This window comes from Danio aesculapii, chromosome 4 (assembly GCF_903798145.1).
Source record: "Danio aesculapii chromosome 4, fDanAes4.1, whole genome shotgun sequence".
Lineage (NCBI taxonomy): Eukaryota > Metazoa > Chordata > Actinopteri > Cypriniformes > Danionidae > Danio > Danio aesculapii.
The window spans coordinates 8,651,184-8,665,094 of record NC_079438.1 but is presented as its reverse complement, the minus strand read 5'-3'; the positions used below and the strand labels follow the sequence as shown (position 1 = coordinate 8,665,094).

Genomic DNA, 13,911 nt, shown 5'->3' with positions numbered 1-13,911 from the left:
GCAAACAGGAGGGATCCCAGGTCTCAAGGACCTTTTAAGCTCAAGGCTCTCTCCCGGGACAGCGTGCCAAACTTGCTTATAATCAATCATCATGGTGGCACAGTGGCCCAGTGATTAACACTGTAGCCTCACAGCAAGAACGTCACCGGCTCTAGTCCTTTAACAGGCTGGCTGTCGTTTCTGTGCGAAGTTGGCATGTTCTTCCCGTGTTTGTGTGGGTTTCCCCTGGGTTCTCCGGTTTCCTCCCACATTCCAAAAACATGCACTACAAGTTAATTGATCAATCTAAATTTAGCACTACAGTCAAACTTCCATCCAGCATATATCTTCATAACAATAATTTTCCGTCATCAGCTCTTATCAAAAACGGGGGAGTTCTCGAGACCTACCTGAGCTCAGAGCTCTGCAAATGGGAGGGAGTCCAGGGCTCAAGGACATTTTGAGCTCAGGGCTCTCTCCAGGGACAGCATGCCAAACTTGCTTATAATCAATCATGAGCTAAGTGTGAACTCTTGAAATATGAATTGAATCTGCTTAAATGTGTACACGTTAATGGACTGAACAAAATATGATCTGATTTATTTTGCATTTAATGTGCATCAAAATTACAGTGTGTGTAGCCAATGTTTCCAGTGTCTTTTCACTTTTCAGCTTTTGATGAGTTTTTAAGACATAATGAAAACTTATGTTTTATTTATTTATTTCAGACCTAATTGAAGAGAATGAGGGGAGTAAAGAGGAGGAACATCATGTCAAAATTGAGGAAAAAAATCATTTACAGACTGATAGTATTTTGAAAAGGAGAGACAAGAATCATTTCACCTGCACTCAGTGTGGAAAGAGTTTTGGAAGAAAAGGCAATCTTAAGATTCACATGATGATCCACACTGGAGAGAAACCATTCACATGCACTCAGTGTGGGAAGAGTTTCAGCCAATCATCATCCCTTAATCAACACATGAGGATCCACACTGGAGAGAAACCATTCACATGCACTCAGTGTGGGAAGAGTTTCAGCCAATCATCATCCCTTAATCAACACATGAGGATCCACACTGGAGAGAAACCATTCACTTGCACTCAGTGTGGGAAGAGTTTCAGCCAATCATCATCCCTTAATCCACACATGATGAGCCACACTGGAGAGAAACCATTCACATGCACTCAGTGTGGGAAAAGTTTTCACTGCTCTTCATACCTTAATCAACACATGAGGATCCACACTGGAGAGAAACCATTCACTTGCACTCAGTGTGGGAGGAGTTTCAGCCAATCATCATCCCTTAATCAACACATGAGGATCCACACTGGAGAGAAACCATTCACTTGCACTCAGTGTGGGAGAAGTTTCAGCCAATCATCATCCTATAATCAACACATGAGGATCCACACTGGAGAGAAACCATTCACATGCACTCAGTGTGGGAAGAGTTTCAACGGATCAGCAAACCTTAATAAACACAGAAACATCCACACTGGTGTGAATATATGAGCTCCAAAATTTAAGCTGCACCAGACAACTCACACTGGAGAGACAGTACACTGTGACAAGAGGTTTATTCAGTTAACACATCTGAAAACACAAAAGAGGGTTTATACTGGAGAGAAACCGTACAGATCTGATCAGTGTCTACAGAGTTTCGCTCATTCGGCGCAGCTTAAGAAACACATGGACAAAAATTTGCACACATGACATGAATGAAGCAAAACACTTTCTCATGTTCACAGGATGTTTCATGTCTGAATAATGTTAGAAAAGGCTGAGTGACAGTATACTGTTTTCCAGCAGTCCTTCACTGCAGTAGGTGGGGTTGTAAATTTGTTGCGCTCCTTGCGTTTACCATAAACACAATGATGGCGGCTGAGAGAACAGTTTCAAAAACATCTGGCAAACAGCACCACAGTGCGGATACATCTGTACTCTACTCTCCAGTGTATTCATGTAGCTAGTGTTGTTCTGACTCCTAGAATGAGAAACAAATCACTGGGAAGACACCGCACATCAAAGAAGGTGGAGCTCCAGGATGGTTAGTTTGCAGTATACCAGGGCCGCAAGTTTAGAAAGCCCATTTAATTGCCCTGTGTTGCAGCTTTTATTAGTAAAGTTTCTTTACTTTTAGGTTCAAGATTCTTTCTAGTTTACTACATTTACTTTTTTTGAGTAGAATACAAACTTGATGAATATTTTATGATTTAGGCAGGAAATAGGATGGCTTGTTCAACCATAAACCAAGACTGAGCTCTCTCAGGAGGGAGGGACCAGTGCGCGAGATGTCTCAGACTGAAGGCATATTAATGAAATAAGTGCTCAGGAAGTCCCAACCCTTTTTTTTATCAACTGGTTGTTGCGATGTACTCCTATGCAACCTAGGGTGCTTATTGTTCCAGAGAAATTAATTGACTAAATGATCAAACTGTTTTAAATATTGTAGAGAAATATTTACTGGGATATACTGAAGTAGAGAAGTAACTTTAGGAAGGCAATTCATGTTGAGTATGATAGAGGAGTGGTTCTCAATTCTGGTGCTTGTGCAAAATGAGTTGACAACCGTCCCAAATGAATTTTAGCTCTTATTACTAGATCTTATAATCACACCTGAGGACTTCCGGTTGTGTCGCCTTTGGTATAGCCGTGAGTGCGACCAGCTCCCTTTAACTTTTCATTTCTTCTTTACAAACTCCGCTGTTTTAGAACTTTTTGGGAACCTACATCTATTTACTTTTCTTTCTTAGAGTGCGTAATATTATATTCTCACTTAACATGTCGAAAGAAAAGGGCAAACAGGTGGAAAAAGACTGTGAAGCGTCATCCTCGCCTAGCTCTAGTGTTACGCTAGCTGAAATCAGCACCCTGCACGAGAGCTCAAAGCCTCTCTTGCCACGGATTTTAAAGCCTCTTTTGAAAGCTTGGACACTAAGTTGGACAATATTAACTCCACAGTCGCGGCTCACGACCAGCGCATCAGTTGTCTCGAATTGGGACTCACGGAGGTGACCCAGCACCTTGAACACCTAGAGGCCACGTGCTCCGGCCTCACTAAAAAAACGAGTGGCTGCGGTCTAAAATTTCAGACCTAGAGGGGCGCAGCTGGCGGTAGAATATTCGCATTGTGGTGCTCCCTGTGTCAATTGAGGGACCATGACCAACTAACTTCTTCTCCGAAATGCTTGCTGAGATTTTTGGCTATCGCATTTTCGCATCACCGCCTGAACTGGACAGAGCGCACCGAATCCCTGCTCCCAAACCTGCCCCAGGACAGAGACTGCATCCTGTGGTTCTACGGTTTCATCCTTACCAGGTGAAGAATTTCGTAGTTTGTAAGTCTCGGACAAAAAAAGGGATTTTGACCTTTCGTAATCACAAGATTCGGATCTTTGAAGATTACAGCCCAGATGTCCTAAAGCTGCGCAGTGAATTCAAAGATCCCATGACGGCACTTTACAAGTACGGACTCAGACCTGCTCTTCTCTATCCAGCTAAACTACGCATCACTCTACCGAACGGCGAGAAACTATGGTTGCTAACAGCTAATGAAGCCAACAACTACATTCGGAACTTAGACGCATAGTAGTTCACCTCTTTGCTTTGGTCTATGATATGATATAAACACATCTCTAGTTATAAACTGCTTGGAGCATTTTTTTTTTCTTGTAAAACTCATGCCACTTCAAGGAGTTACTACTGGGTGACTATTCGATTTACACTAACAGACGTTTGTACGTCATGATGCAGTGTGATTTATTTTTTCAGGACAATTCTGTTATTGCTTTTTGATGACAATGGTGTATACAATGTTTGTTACCAGCTTACGGATAAGGCATAGTTCAAATAATATTTATTTCATTTATTTTTTTAAGTCAATTATTCAAACTGTTGTATGTAGTGATGATATAAATACAACTATGAGGTTGTGTAGTAAAACATGGGGAGGGTTTGTATAAAGGAAGAAGGAAGCTTGCAATTGTTTTTGGTTGGAGATATGTATGATGTAGATGTTCTTGCCTACATCGTTTGTTGGAGTTATGTGTGTGGGTTAGGAGGGCGAGGGTAGGTGTTTTTTCTTCTCTTCTGCGGGGGCCAAAGAAAATTTTTGTGACAAATAGATTTTAATGTCTTCTGTGTTCAGTGGCACACCTACTGGTGTATTTACATTCTCCAGCTGGAATGTCAAAGGGCTTAACTCACCCTTAAAACGTAATAAAGTTCTCAACCATTTGAAGCAGGTAAACACTAAAATAGCTTTTATCCAAGAAACTCATCTTACAAGTGCTGATCACTTAAAAATGAAAAATTAATCCTCTTTTTCCAGTAAGTCATGAGGAGTGGCTATACTTATATATAGATTAGTTCCATTTTCTGTGTGTAAAGTAATTTCTGATCCAAATGGACGTTTTATCATTATTAGTGGCCACATTAATGGAACTCATCTGGTATTAGCAGATATATATGGACCGAATTGGGACAATGAAGTTTTTTTCAAGAATCTTTTATTTTCCCTTCCTGACCTAAATTCTAGCCAACTTATTTTGGGATGAGATTTTAACTGCTGCCTGAATCCTATTCTAGATTGTTCTTCATCAAAACCCAGAGTAAATCCGCAAAAACTATTGAATTGTTTATGGAACAATATGCAGTTTCCGATGCCTAGCGTTTTCTTAACCCTAAATCAAAACAGTTTTCTTTTTCACCAGTCCATCAAAGCTTTTCTCGGATTCATTATTTTCTCCTTGATAATAAATTAATTCCATGTATCAAAGACCGTTTCCTTGTGGGACAACTCCTAGGTCTTTTTGGCGCCTAAATACTCTATTACTTAATGACCCAGATTTTGTGCAAATTATTAACGATCGGGTTGACCTTTTTATTTCTACAAATATCACCCCTAGCACTTCAGCTGGTATTATATGGGAAGCTTGTAAAGCCTTTCTGAGGGGAGAAATCCTATCTTATTCAGCACATCAGAGGAAAAAGGCATCTGAACAGAAGTCTTCCTTAATTTAAATATCTAGCGGAGCTTCAATCCAGAATGGAAACCTCACCTACTCCAGATTTGTCTAAGAAAATACTTACAACAAAAACTGAATTTGACCTGCTGACAACGAATGAGGCCACTATAGCGCTTCATAAAAGCCGTTATATTTACTATGAATTTGGTGACAAACCTAGTAAACTATCAGCACACCAGCTACGTCAGTCCTCTGCCCTAAACTATATAACTTCTCCAGACCCACAATTGACCCAACTTCTCATTAACAACCATTTAGAAATTTCTACAACTCCTTTTACACCTCAGAAAGCCTTAACGAAGAATCACACCTTGATAGTTTTTTCAATTATCTTGATTATTCCCCTTATCGATCCTGATTTGGCCTTAAAATTGGATGATCCCATCACTCTCGATGAAGTTAAGACAACGCTGAGCCTTTGCAAAGTGGAAAGTGCCCAGGTCCTGATGGGTTTCCAGCGGGAATTTTTTAGAACATCACCTCTTTAGAAACTATCACCTCTTATGCTGAATATGTTTAATGAATCTTACAAATCTGGTATACTTCCTCAAACTCTACGCCAAGCCTCTATCTCTTTAATCCATAAAAAAGATAAGGACCCCCTTCAGTGTAATAATTATCGTCCCATTTCTCTACTGTGTGCAGATGTAAAAGTATTTGATAAGATACTAGCATGTCACTTGGAACCATAACTACTGGCCTGGGGGTTGACCTTAAAGTATCTTTGTATGCAAACGACCTTGTGGTGTTCATTGCTGACCTGGCCAGCTCTATCCCAGAGGTGCTTGCATTGCTAACAGAATTCGGTAAAATTTCAAGCTATAAATTAAATCTGACTAAAAGTGAAGCAATGCCTATTAATAATGCTGCCTCTGAATATCCTTTATCCTACTTACCATTTAAGGGCCATTTACAAAGCTTCAAATACTTAGGTGTACAGGTGACAAAAAAATTGAAGAGCTGTTTGACCAAGATTTTCGCCGCTGGTCTCTTCTCTCTTTGTCAATAGCAGGCAGAATCAACTGCGTGAAGATGAACATACTCCCTTATACCTTTTTCAGTGTATTCCAATTTTTATCCCAAAATCTTTCTTTGCTACATTAGATAGTTCTATCTCTCAATTCTTGTGGAATGGTAAAACCCAGAAGATTCGGAAGGGCATCCTACAGAAACCTAAGGGTTTGGGTCATAAACGCCGGAATCTCCATCCCCAGCTGCTGCAATAAAACGGAACAACCAAAACTCTATGAATCCATCTTGTCACCAACTTCGCCCCCTCAGGACAGCAGAACCGCTCGCTCCCGCCACACCGCTATGCTCAACCCACCACAGCCCTGCATGCACGAAATCTCCCCAGACCATCAAAGAAAGCAACTAAGAAAAGCAATAAAAAGCAATCCCACCCTCTCCCTTGGCCTTCAGCTCCACATTCCAACGAAAACTCCAGCCCTACTCTTTCAGCCATCCCTTCCACTCTCAACCCTCCTCAATTCTCTCTCCCTTCCACCGCCCTCACTCTTCAACCAGCTTATTTCTACCCAGTCTTTCTCTACAAGTCTTAATGCTCTTCTTCTCCCTACTCATTTCCCCTCTTCCAGTATCCCCACCTTTTTCTTCTCTACATCCCTTCACCAAGCACCCACCTCCATTACTAATCCTCCCCAACAGTCTACCCTCCCTACTCACATTTCATCCACATGGCACCCTTTCACCCTAACCACAGCCACGCCCCTTCCCATTCCACATATTGCTCCAGTCCTGTAACCACCCCTTATCTCCAATGTCTTCATGAACCTCATCCTATCAGGTGCTGACATCGACCTTTGTACATTCCTTTTACCCATAGCACCTCCCTCGACAGAACGACAGGTGGATTGCAGCGAATTCACTATTACACTTCGATCACCAGCTAGAATGCCCTAACTTAGCATTTGCACGTTATACAGTGTGCCTACTGGGGGTCCATGGATACTGATCTTCACAACAGTTTTCTTAGGAAACCGTAATCTTTCCTGCGCGGTCTGCCATTCAAATCTGCACACGGCCACTTCCTGTCCCTTCATAATCCCCTCCTCCGACAAGCAAGATGCTTTCGCAACCCCTGCAAATTTCTCCATATCTGCAGTTACTTTTTAAATGTCTGGGTAAAAAACAAAACTTCTTTCATATTTTCTTAAGAGAAAGCCTAGCAACACATTAGCAACCACCTAGCAACATTTTAGCAACCAACTAACAACACCTTAGCTACGGCCTAGCAACAGCTTAGCAACACGTTAGCAACCACCTAGCAACACCTTAGCAGCCACCTTGCAACACCTTAGCAACCAACTAGCAACTCCTTAGGAACCACCTAGCAACAGGTTAGCAACTGCTTGGCAACACCTTAGCAACCGCCTAGCAATACCTAAGCAACCAACTAGCAACACCTTAGCTACCAACTAGCAACACCTTAGCAACGGCCTAGCAACAACTTAGCAGAGATGTATAAAGTACTAGATACCCAGACTTAAGTAAAAGTACAGGCACTCTATCAAAAAGTGATTTGAGTAGAAGTTGAAGTGCTCTTTAAGCACCATACTTAAGTGGAAGTACTAAAGTATTCAACATTTTTTGTACTCAAGTATTGCAAGTAGTTTATTTCAAAATGTACTACTCAAGTACTGAAGTAAAGTACAAGTATTGTGTAATGTAGTTATTAAAGAAAGCAGTCAAAAGACGTCATATTGATTTGTTTATTTTAAATATCCTTTTTGGGGTACGTGATTAAGCAGAACGAAAAGAAACATGGCTTACAATACTGTTTTTCTCTCGCGCTTGAACCACAGATCTGAAAGATTATAACAGCTTTAACACACACCTTTCAAAGTTGTCAAAAAAACACTCTGTAATCCACTCAAAACGCTACTGAAACCCATTTACCGGTTGTAAACGCTGTAAACGGAAGTACTAAACATTCTACCGGAAGACGCTGGTCGCTATGGCGCCCTCCATGCAGCAGCCAAGAAAAAGGTCTATAATTGTAATGAGTAGGGGTGTGAATTTACACTGGTCTCACGGTTTGGTTCGGTTACGATTATCATGCCATCGATTCAGTTCAATTCTATATCTAAGCATTGACGATGATTTCCATACATAATTTGATTTTTTCTTCACAAACAAGAATTTTTTTTTATTAAAATCTATAAATATATAATAATTCTATATTATCCCTTTAACTGCCTGCTCGACCAAATGGTTGACCATATTTTGACATATCTTATTAAGAGGAGTACCTAACTTAACTAAACCTGATTGAGCCATCTCTACCACTTGGTTGAAGTATGTTATGCCAAAAAAATCCACTAGTTGTCACCAACTCATCAAAAGCACTCGTCACAACATTGCTTCTACATTGAAATCAAAAACAAGGAAATCAGTCCTGACATCATGTGAACTGTTTTTGGTAAAAATTTGCAAGGTAAGCATATTTTTTTGACATATTACCCTCTAAGAACCCTAACTTTACAAAGTTATGTTACTTGGTGCCATGAAAAAATATTCAGTGTGTTTGTATTAATGTTTCAAAAACATGCTCGACCAAATGGTTGATTTGTCACTTTATGGTAAAGGTAGAAAAGCAGAACTAATAGATTTCATATCTATGCATTTCTGCAGTCTGAATGGACTGTTTGCTGAGAAATATCAACTTTGATCAGTCACAGAATAAATATGACACAGCTTGTTATTTATTCATGAATACAGATCATTTCTTAAGTATATATATTTTTCAACACTTTTAGGATATTTTTGAAGTAAATATAATGGATTTTTAGAACTTATGTGTGGAAATCACAACTTTCAAAGATGATTACCTCTTAAATGGCAAATACTTGTGTATCAGCATTAGCACCAATTGTAAGAACTTGATATTTGATTGTTTGTTTTTTGTAGATTATATGATGGATGTCAATAGTTTCTATAGTACACGAACTCACATCGTCAGGCCCTTTTACCAGAAAAATCCCTTCACTCATGAGATAATTCAGCATGTTCACTCACATGCATACTCTCTCTCCCCCCACTCTCTCCCTACACTCTCACACAGTTCTCTCTATCTCTCACACACACACACAACAGACAATTTAGCCAACCTAATTCACCTGTACCACATGTCTTTGGGGGAAACCGAAGCACCCGGAGAAAACCCACGCAACGCAGGAGAACATGCAAGCTCCACACAGAAACACCAACTGACCAAGCCAAGGCTCAAACCAGCAACCCAGCGAACTTCTTGCTGTGAGGTGACAGCACTACCTTTCATCAGCCTACTTTTGTTTAGTCTGATTTTGTCGATTTTGTTTAGTTTTGTCTAGTTTTGTTTTGTCTAGGTTGTTTAGTTTTGTCTAGATTTGTTTAGTTTTGTCTAGTTTTGTCCGATTTTTGTTTACTTTTGTCTAGTTTTGTTTAGTTTTGTCTAATTTCATTTTGTCTGATTTTGTCTACTTTTGTCTGATTTGTCTACCTTTGTCTAGTTTTGTTTTGTCTAGTTTTGTTTGTCTGATTTTGTCTACATTTGTCTAGTTTTGTTTTGTCTGATTTTGTCTAGGTTTTGTTTTGTCTGTTTTTGTCAACTTTTGTTTGATTTTGTCTGAATTTTGTCTACTTTTTTCCTGACTTTGTCTACTTTTGTCTAGTTTTTTGTTTTGTCTGATTTTGTCTACTTTTGTCTGATTTTGTCTTCTTTTGTCAAGTTTTGTTTTGTCTGATTTTGTCTACTTTTGTCTAGATGTGTTTTGTCTCATTTTGTTTAGTTTTGTCTAGTTTCATTTAGTTTTGTCTAATTTCGTTTAGTTTTGTCTAATTTCGTTTTGTCTGATTTTGTCTACTTTTGTCAGATTTTGTCTACTTTTGTTTAGTCTGATTTTGTCTACTTTTGTTTTGTCTGATTTGTTTAGTTTGTCTAGTTTTGTTTTGTCTAGGTTTGTTCAGTTTTGTCTAGATTTGTTTAATTTTGTCTAGTTTTGTCCGATTTTGTCTACTTTGTCTAGTTTTGTTTAGTTTTGTCTATTTCATTTTGTCTGATTTGTCTACTTTTGTCTGATTTTGTCTACCTTTGTCTAGTTTTGTTTTGTCTAGTTTTGTTTGTCTGATTTTGTCTACTTTTGTCTAGTTTTGTTTTGTCAGATTTTGTCTACTTTTGTTTTGTCAGATTTTGTCTAGACGTGTTTTGTCTGATTTTGTCTACTTTTGTCTTGTCTGATTTTGTCTAATTTTGTCTACTTTTGTTTTGTCTGATTTTATCTACCTTTGTCTAGTTTTGTCTAGTTTTGTTTTGTCTATGTTTGTTTAGTTTTGTCTAGATTTGTTTAGTTTTGTCCAATTTTGTCTAATTTTGTTTTGTCTGATTTTATCTACCTTTGTCTAGTTTTGTTTAGTTTTGTCTGATTTTGTCTACTTTTGTCTACTTTTGTCTAGTTTTGTTTTGTCAGATTTTGTCTACTTTTGTTTTGTCTGATTTTGTCTAGTTTTGTCTAGTTTTGTCTAGTTTTGTTTGTCTAGGTTTGTTTAGTTTTGTCTAGTTTTGTCCGATTTTGTCTAGTTTGTTTAGTTTTGTCTAATTTCATTTTGTCTACTTTTGTCTGGTTTTGTTTTTGTCTAGTTTTGTTTGTCTGATTTTTTCTACTTTTGTTTTGTCTGATTTGTCTAGTTTTGTTTAGTTTTGTCTAGTTTGTTAGTTTTGTCTAGAGTTTGTTCGTTTTGTCTAGTTTTGTCAGATTTTGTTTACTTTTGTCTAGTTTTGTCTAATTTCATTTGTCTGATTTTGTTAACTTTGTTGTGTCTAGTTTTGTTTGTCGATTTTGTCTACTTTTGTCTAGTTTTGTTTGTCTGATTTTTTCTACCTTGTCTAGTTTTGTTTGGTTTTTTTCTGATTTTGTCTATTTTGTTTAGTTTTTGTCTAGTTTTGTTTGTCTAGGTTTGTTTTAGTTTTTTGTCTAGATTTGTTTAGTTTTGTCCGATTTTTGTCTACTTTGGTCTAGTTTTGTTTGTCTGATTTTGTCTACCTTGTCTATTTTTGTTTTGTCAGATTTTGTCTACTTTGTTTTGTCTGATTTTGTATAGTTTTGTCTAGTTTGGTTTTGTCTAGTTTGTTTAGTTTGTCTAGATTTGTTTAGTTTTTTGGTCTAGTTTTGTCCGATTTTGTCTACTTTTGTCTAGTTTTGTTTTGTCTAGTTTTGTTTGACTGATTTTTGTCTACTTGTGTCTAGTTTTGTTTTGTCAGATTTTGTCTACTTTTGTTTTGTCTGATTTGTCTCAGATGTGTTTTTTCTGATTTTGTATATTTTTGTTTAGTTTGTTTTGTCTAGGTTTGTTAGTTTTGTCTACTTTTGTTCTACTTTTGTTTTGTCTAGTTTTGTTTGATTTTTTTCTACTTTTGTCTAGTTTTGTTTTGTGCTGATTTTGTCTAGTTTTGTCTAGTTTTGTTTTGTCTAGGTTTGTTTAGTTTTGTCTAGACTTTGTTTAGTTTTGTTCTAGTTTTTGTCCGATTTTGTCTACTTTTGTTTATTTTTGTTTTATTTTGTCTATTTAATATTTGTCTGATTTTGTTCTACTTTGTCTGATTTTGTCTACTTTTGTCTAGTTTGTTTTGTCTAGTTTTGTTTGTCAGATTTTGTCTACTTTTGTCTAGTTTTTGTTTTGTCAGATTGTGTTCTACTTTTGTTTTGTCTGATTTGTCTATTTTTGTCTAGTTTTGTTTTGTCTGATTTTATCTACCTTTGTCTAGTTTTGTTCAGTTTTTTCTGATTTTGTCCTATTTTTGGTTTAGTTTTGTCTAGTTTTGTTTTGTCTATTTTGTTTAGTTTGTCTAGTTTGTTTTTGTTTAGGTTTGTTTAGTTTGTCTAGATTTGTTTAGTTTTGTCTGATTTTTGTCTAGTTTTTAGTTTTGTCTAATTTCGTTTTGTCTGATTTTGTCTACTTTTGTCTAGTTTTGTTTTGTCTGATTTTGTCTAGTTTTGTCTAGTTTTGTTTTGTCTAGGTTTGTTTAGTTTTGTCTAGATTTGTTAGTTTGTCTAGTTTTGTCCGATTTTGTCTACTTTTGTTTATTTTTGTTTATTTTTGTCTAATTTAATTTTGTCTGATTTTGTCTACTTGTCTGATTTTGTCTACTTTTGTCTAGTTTGTTTTGTCTAGTTTTGTTTGTCAGATTTTGTCTACTTTTGTCTAGTTTGTTTGTCAGATTTTGTCTACTTTTGTTTTGTCTGATTTTGTCTATTTTGTCTAGTTTTGTTTTGTCTGATTTTATCTACCTTTGTCTAGTTTTGTTCAGTTTTTTCTGATTTTGTCTATTTTTGGTTAGTTTTGTCTAGTTTTGTTTTGTCTATTTTTGTTTAGTTTTGTCTAGTTTTGTTTTGTTTAGGTTTGTTTAGTTTTGTCTAGATTTGTTTAGTTTTGTCTGATTTTTGTCTAGTTTTGTTTAGTTTTGTCTAATTTCGTTTTGTCTGATTTTGTCTACTTTTGTCTAGTTTTGTCTGATTTTGTCTACTTTTGTCTAGTTTTGTTTTGTCTAGTTTTGTTTGTCTGATTTTGTCTACTTTTGTTTTGCCTGATTTTGTCTAGATGCATTTGGCTGATTTTGTCTACTTTTGTCTAGTTTTGTTTAGTTTTGTCTAATTTCGTTTGTCTGATTTTGTCTACTTTTGTCTGATTTTGTCTACTTTTGTCTACTTTTGTTTTATCTAGTTTTGTTTGATTTTTTTTCTACTTTTGTCTAGTTTTGTTTTGTCTGATTTTGTCTAGTTTTGTTTAGTTTTGTCTAGTTTTGTTTTGTCTAGGTTTGTTTAGTTTTGTCTAGATTTGTTTAGTTTTGTCTAGTTTTGTCCGATTTTGTCTACTTTTGTATATTTTTGTTTAGTTTTGTCTAATTTCGTTTGTCTACTTTTGTCTAGTTTTGTTTTGTCTAGTTTTGTTTGTCTGATTTTTTTCTACTTTTGTCTAGTTTTGTTTTGTCTGATTTTGTCTAGTTTTGTTTAGTTTTGTCTAGTTTTGTTTTGTCTAGGTTTGTTTAGTTTTGTCTAGATTTGTTTAGTTTTGTCTAGTTTTATCCGATTTTGTCTACTTTTGTTTAGTTTTGTTTAGTTTTGTCTAATTTAATTTTGTCTGATTTTGTCTACTTAGTCTGATTTTATCTACTTTTGTCTAGTTTTGTTTTGTCTAGTTTTGTTTGTCAGATTTTGTCTACTTTTGTCTAGTTTTGTTTTGTCAGATTTTGTCTACTTTTGTTTTGTCTGATTTTGTCTAGATGTGTTTTGCCTGATTTTGTCTACTTGTCTATTTTTGTTTAGTTTTGTCTCGTTTTGTTTAGTTTTGTCTGATTTTGTATATTTTGTTTAGTTTTGTTTGTCTAGTTTGTCTGATTTGTCTACTTTTGTCTAGTTTTGTCTAGTTTTGTCTGATTTTGTCTAGTTTGTCTGATTTTGTCTACTTTTGTTTGTCTAGATTTGTGTCTACTTTTGTCTAGTTTTGTTTTGTCAGATTTTGTCTACTTTGGTTTTGTCTGATTTTGTCTACTTTTGTTTTGTCAGATTTTGTCTACCTTTGTTTTGTCTGATTTGGTCTACTTTTGTCTAGTTTCGTTTTGTCAGATTTTGTCTACTTTTGTTTTGTCTCATTTTGTCTAGATGCGTTTTGTCTGATTTTGTCTACTTTTGTCTAGTTTTGTTTAGTTTTGTCTGATTTTGTCTAGTTTTGTTTAGTTTTGTCTAATTTCGTTTTGTTTGATTTTGTCTAGTTTTGTCTGATTTTGTCTACTTTTGTTTAGTTTTGTCTGATTTTGTCTACTTTTGTTTAGTTTTGTTTGTCTGATTTTGTCTACTTTTGCTTTGTCAGATTTTTGTCTACTTTGTTTTGTCAGATTTAGTCTATTTT

At 36.3% G+C, this 13,911-nt stretch overlaps 2 pseudogenes; one reads left to right on the top strand and one right to left on the bottom strand.

The window, feature by feature from the left end:
- LOC130222044 (zinc finger protein 721-like) overlaps positions 1-13,911 on the bottom strand; it is a 495,527-nt pseudogene that overhangs the window by 262,826 nt on the left and 218,790 nt on the right.
- Positions 1-13,911, top strand: part of LOC130222067 (gastrula zinc finger protein XlCGF57.1-like) — a 184,776-nt pseudogene that overhangs the window by 9,327 nt on the left and 161,538 nt on the right.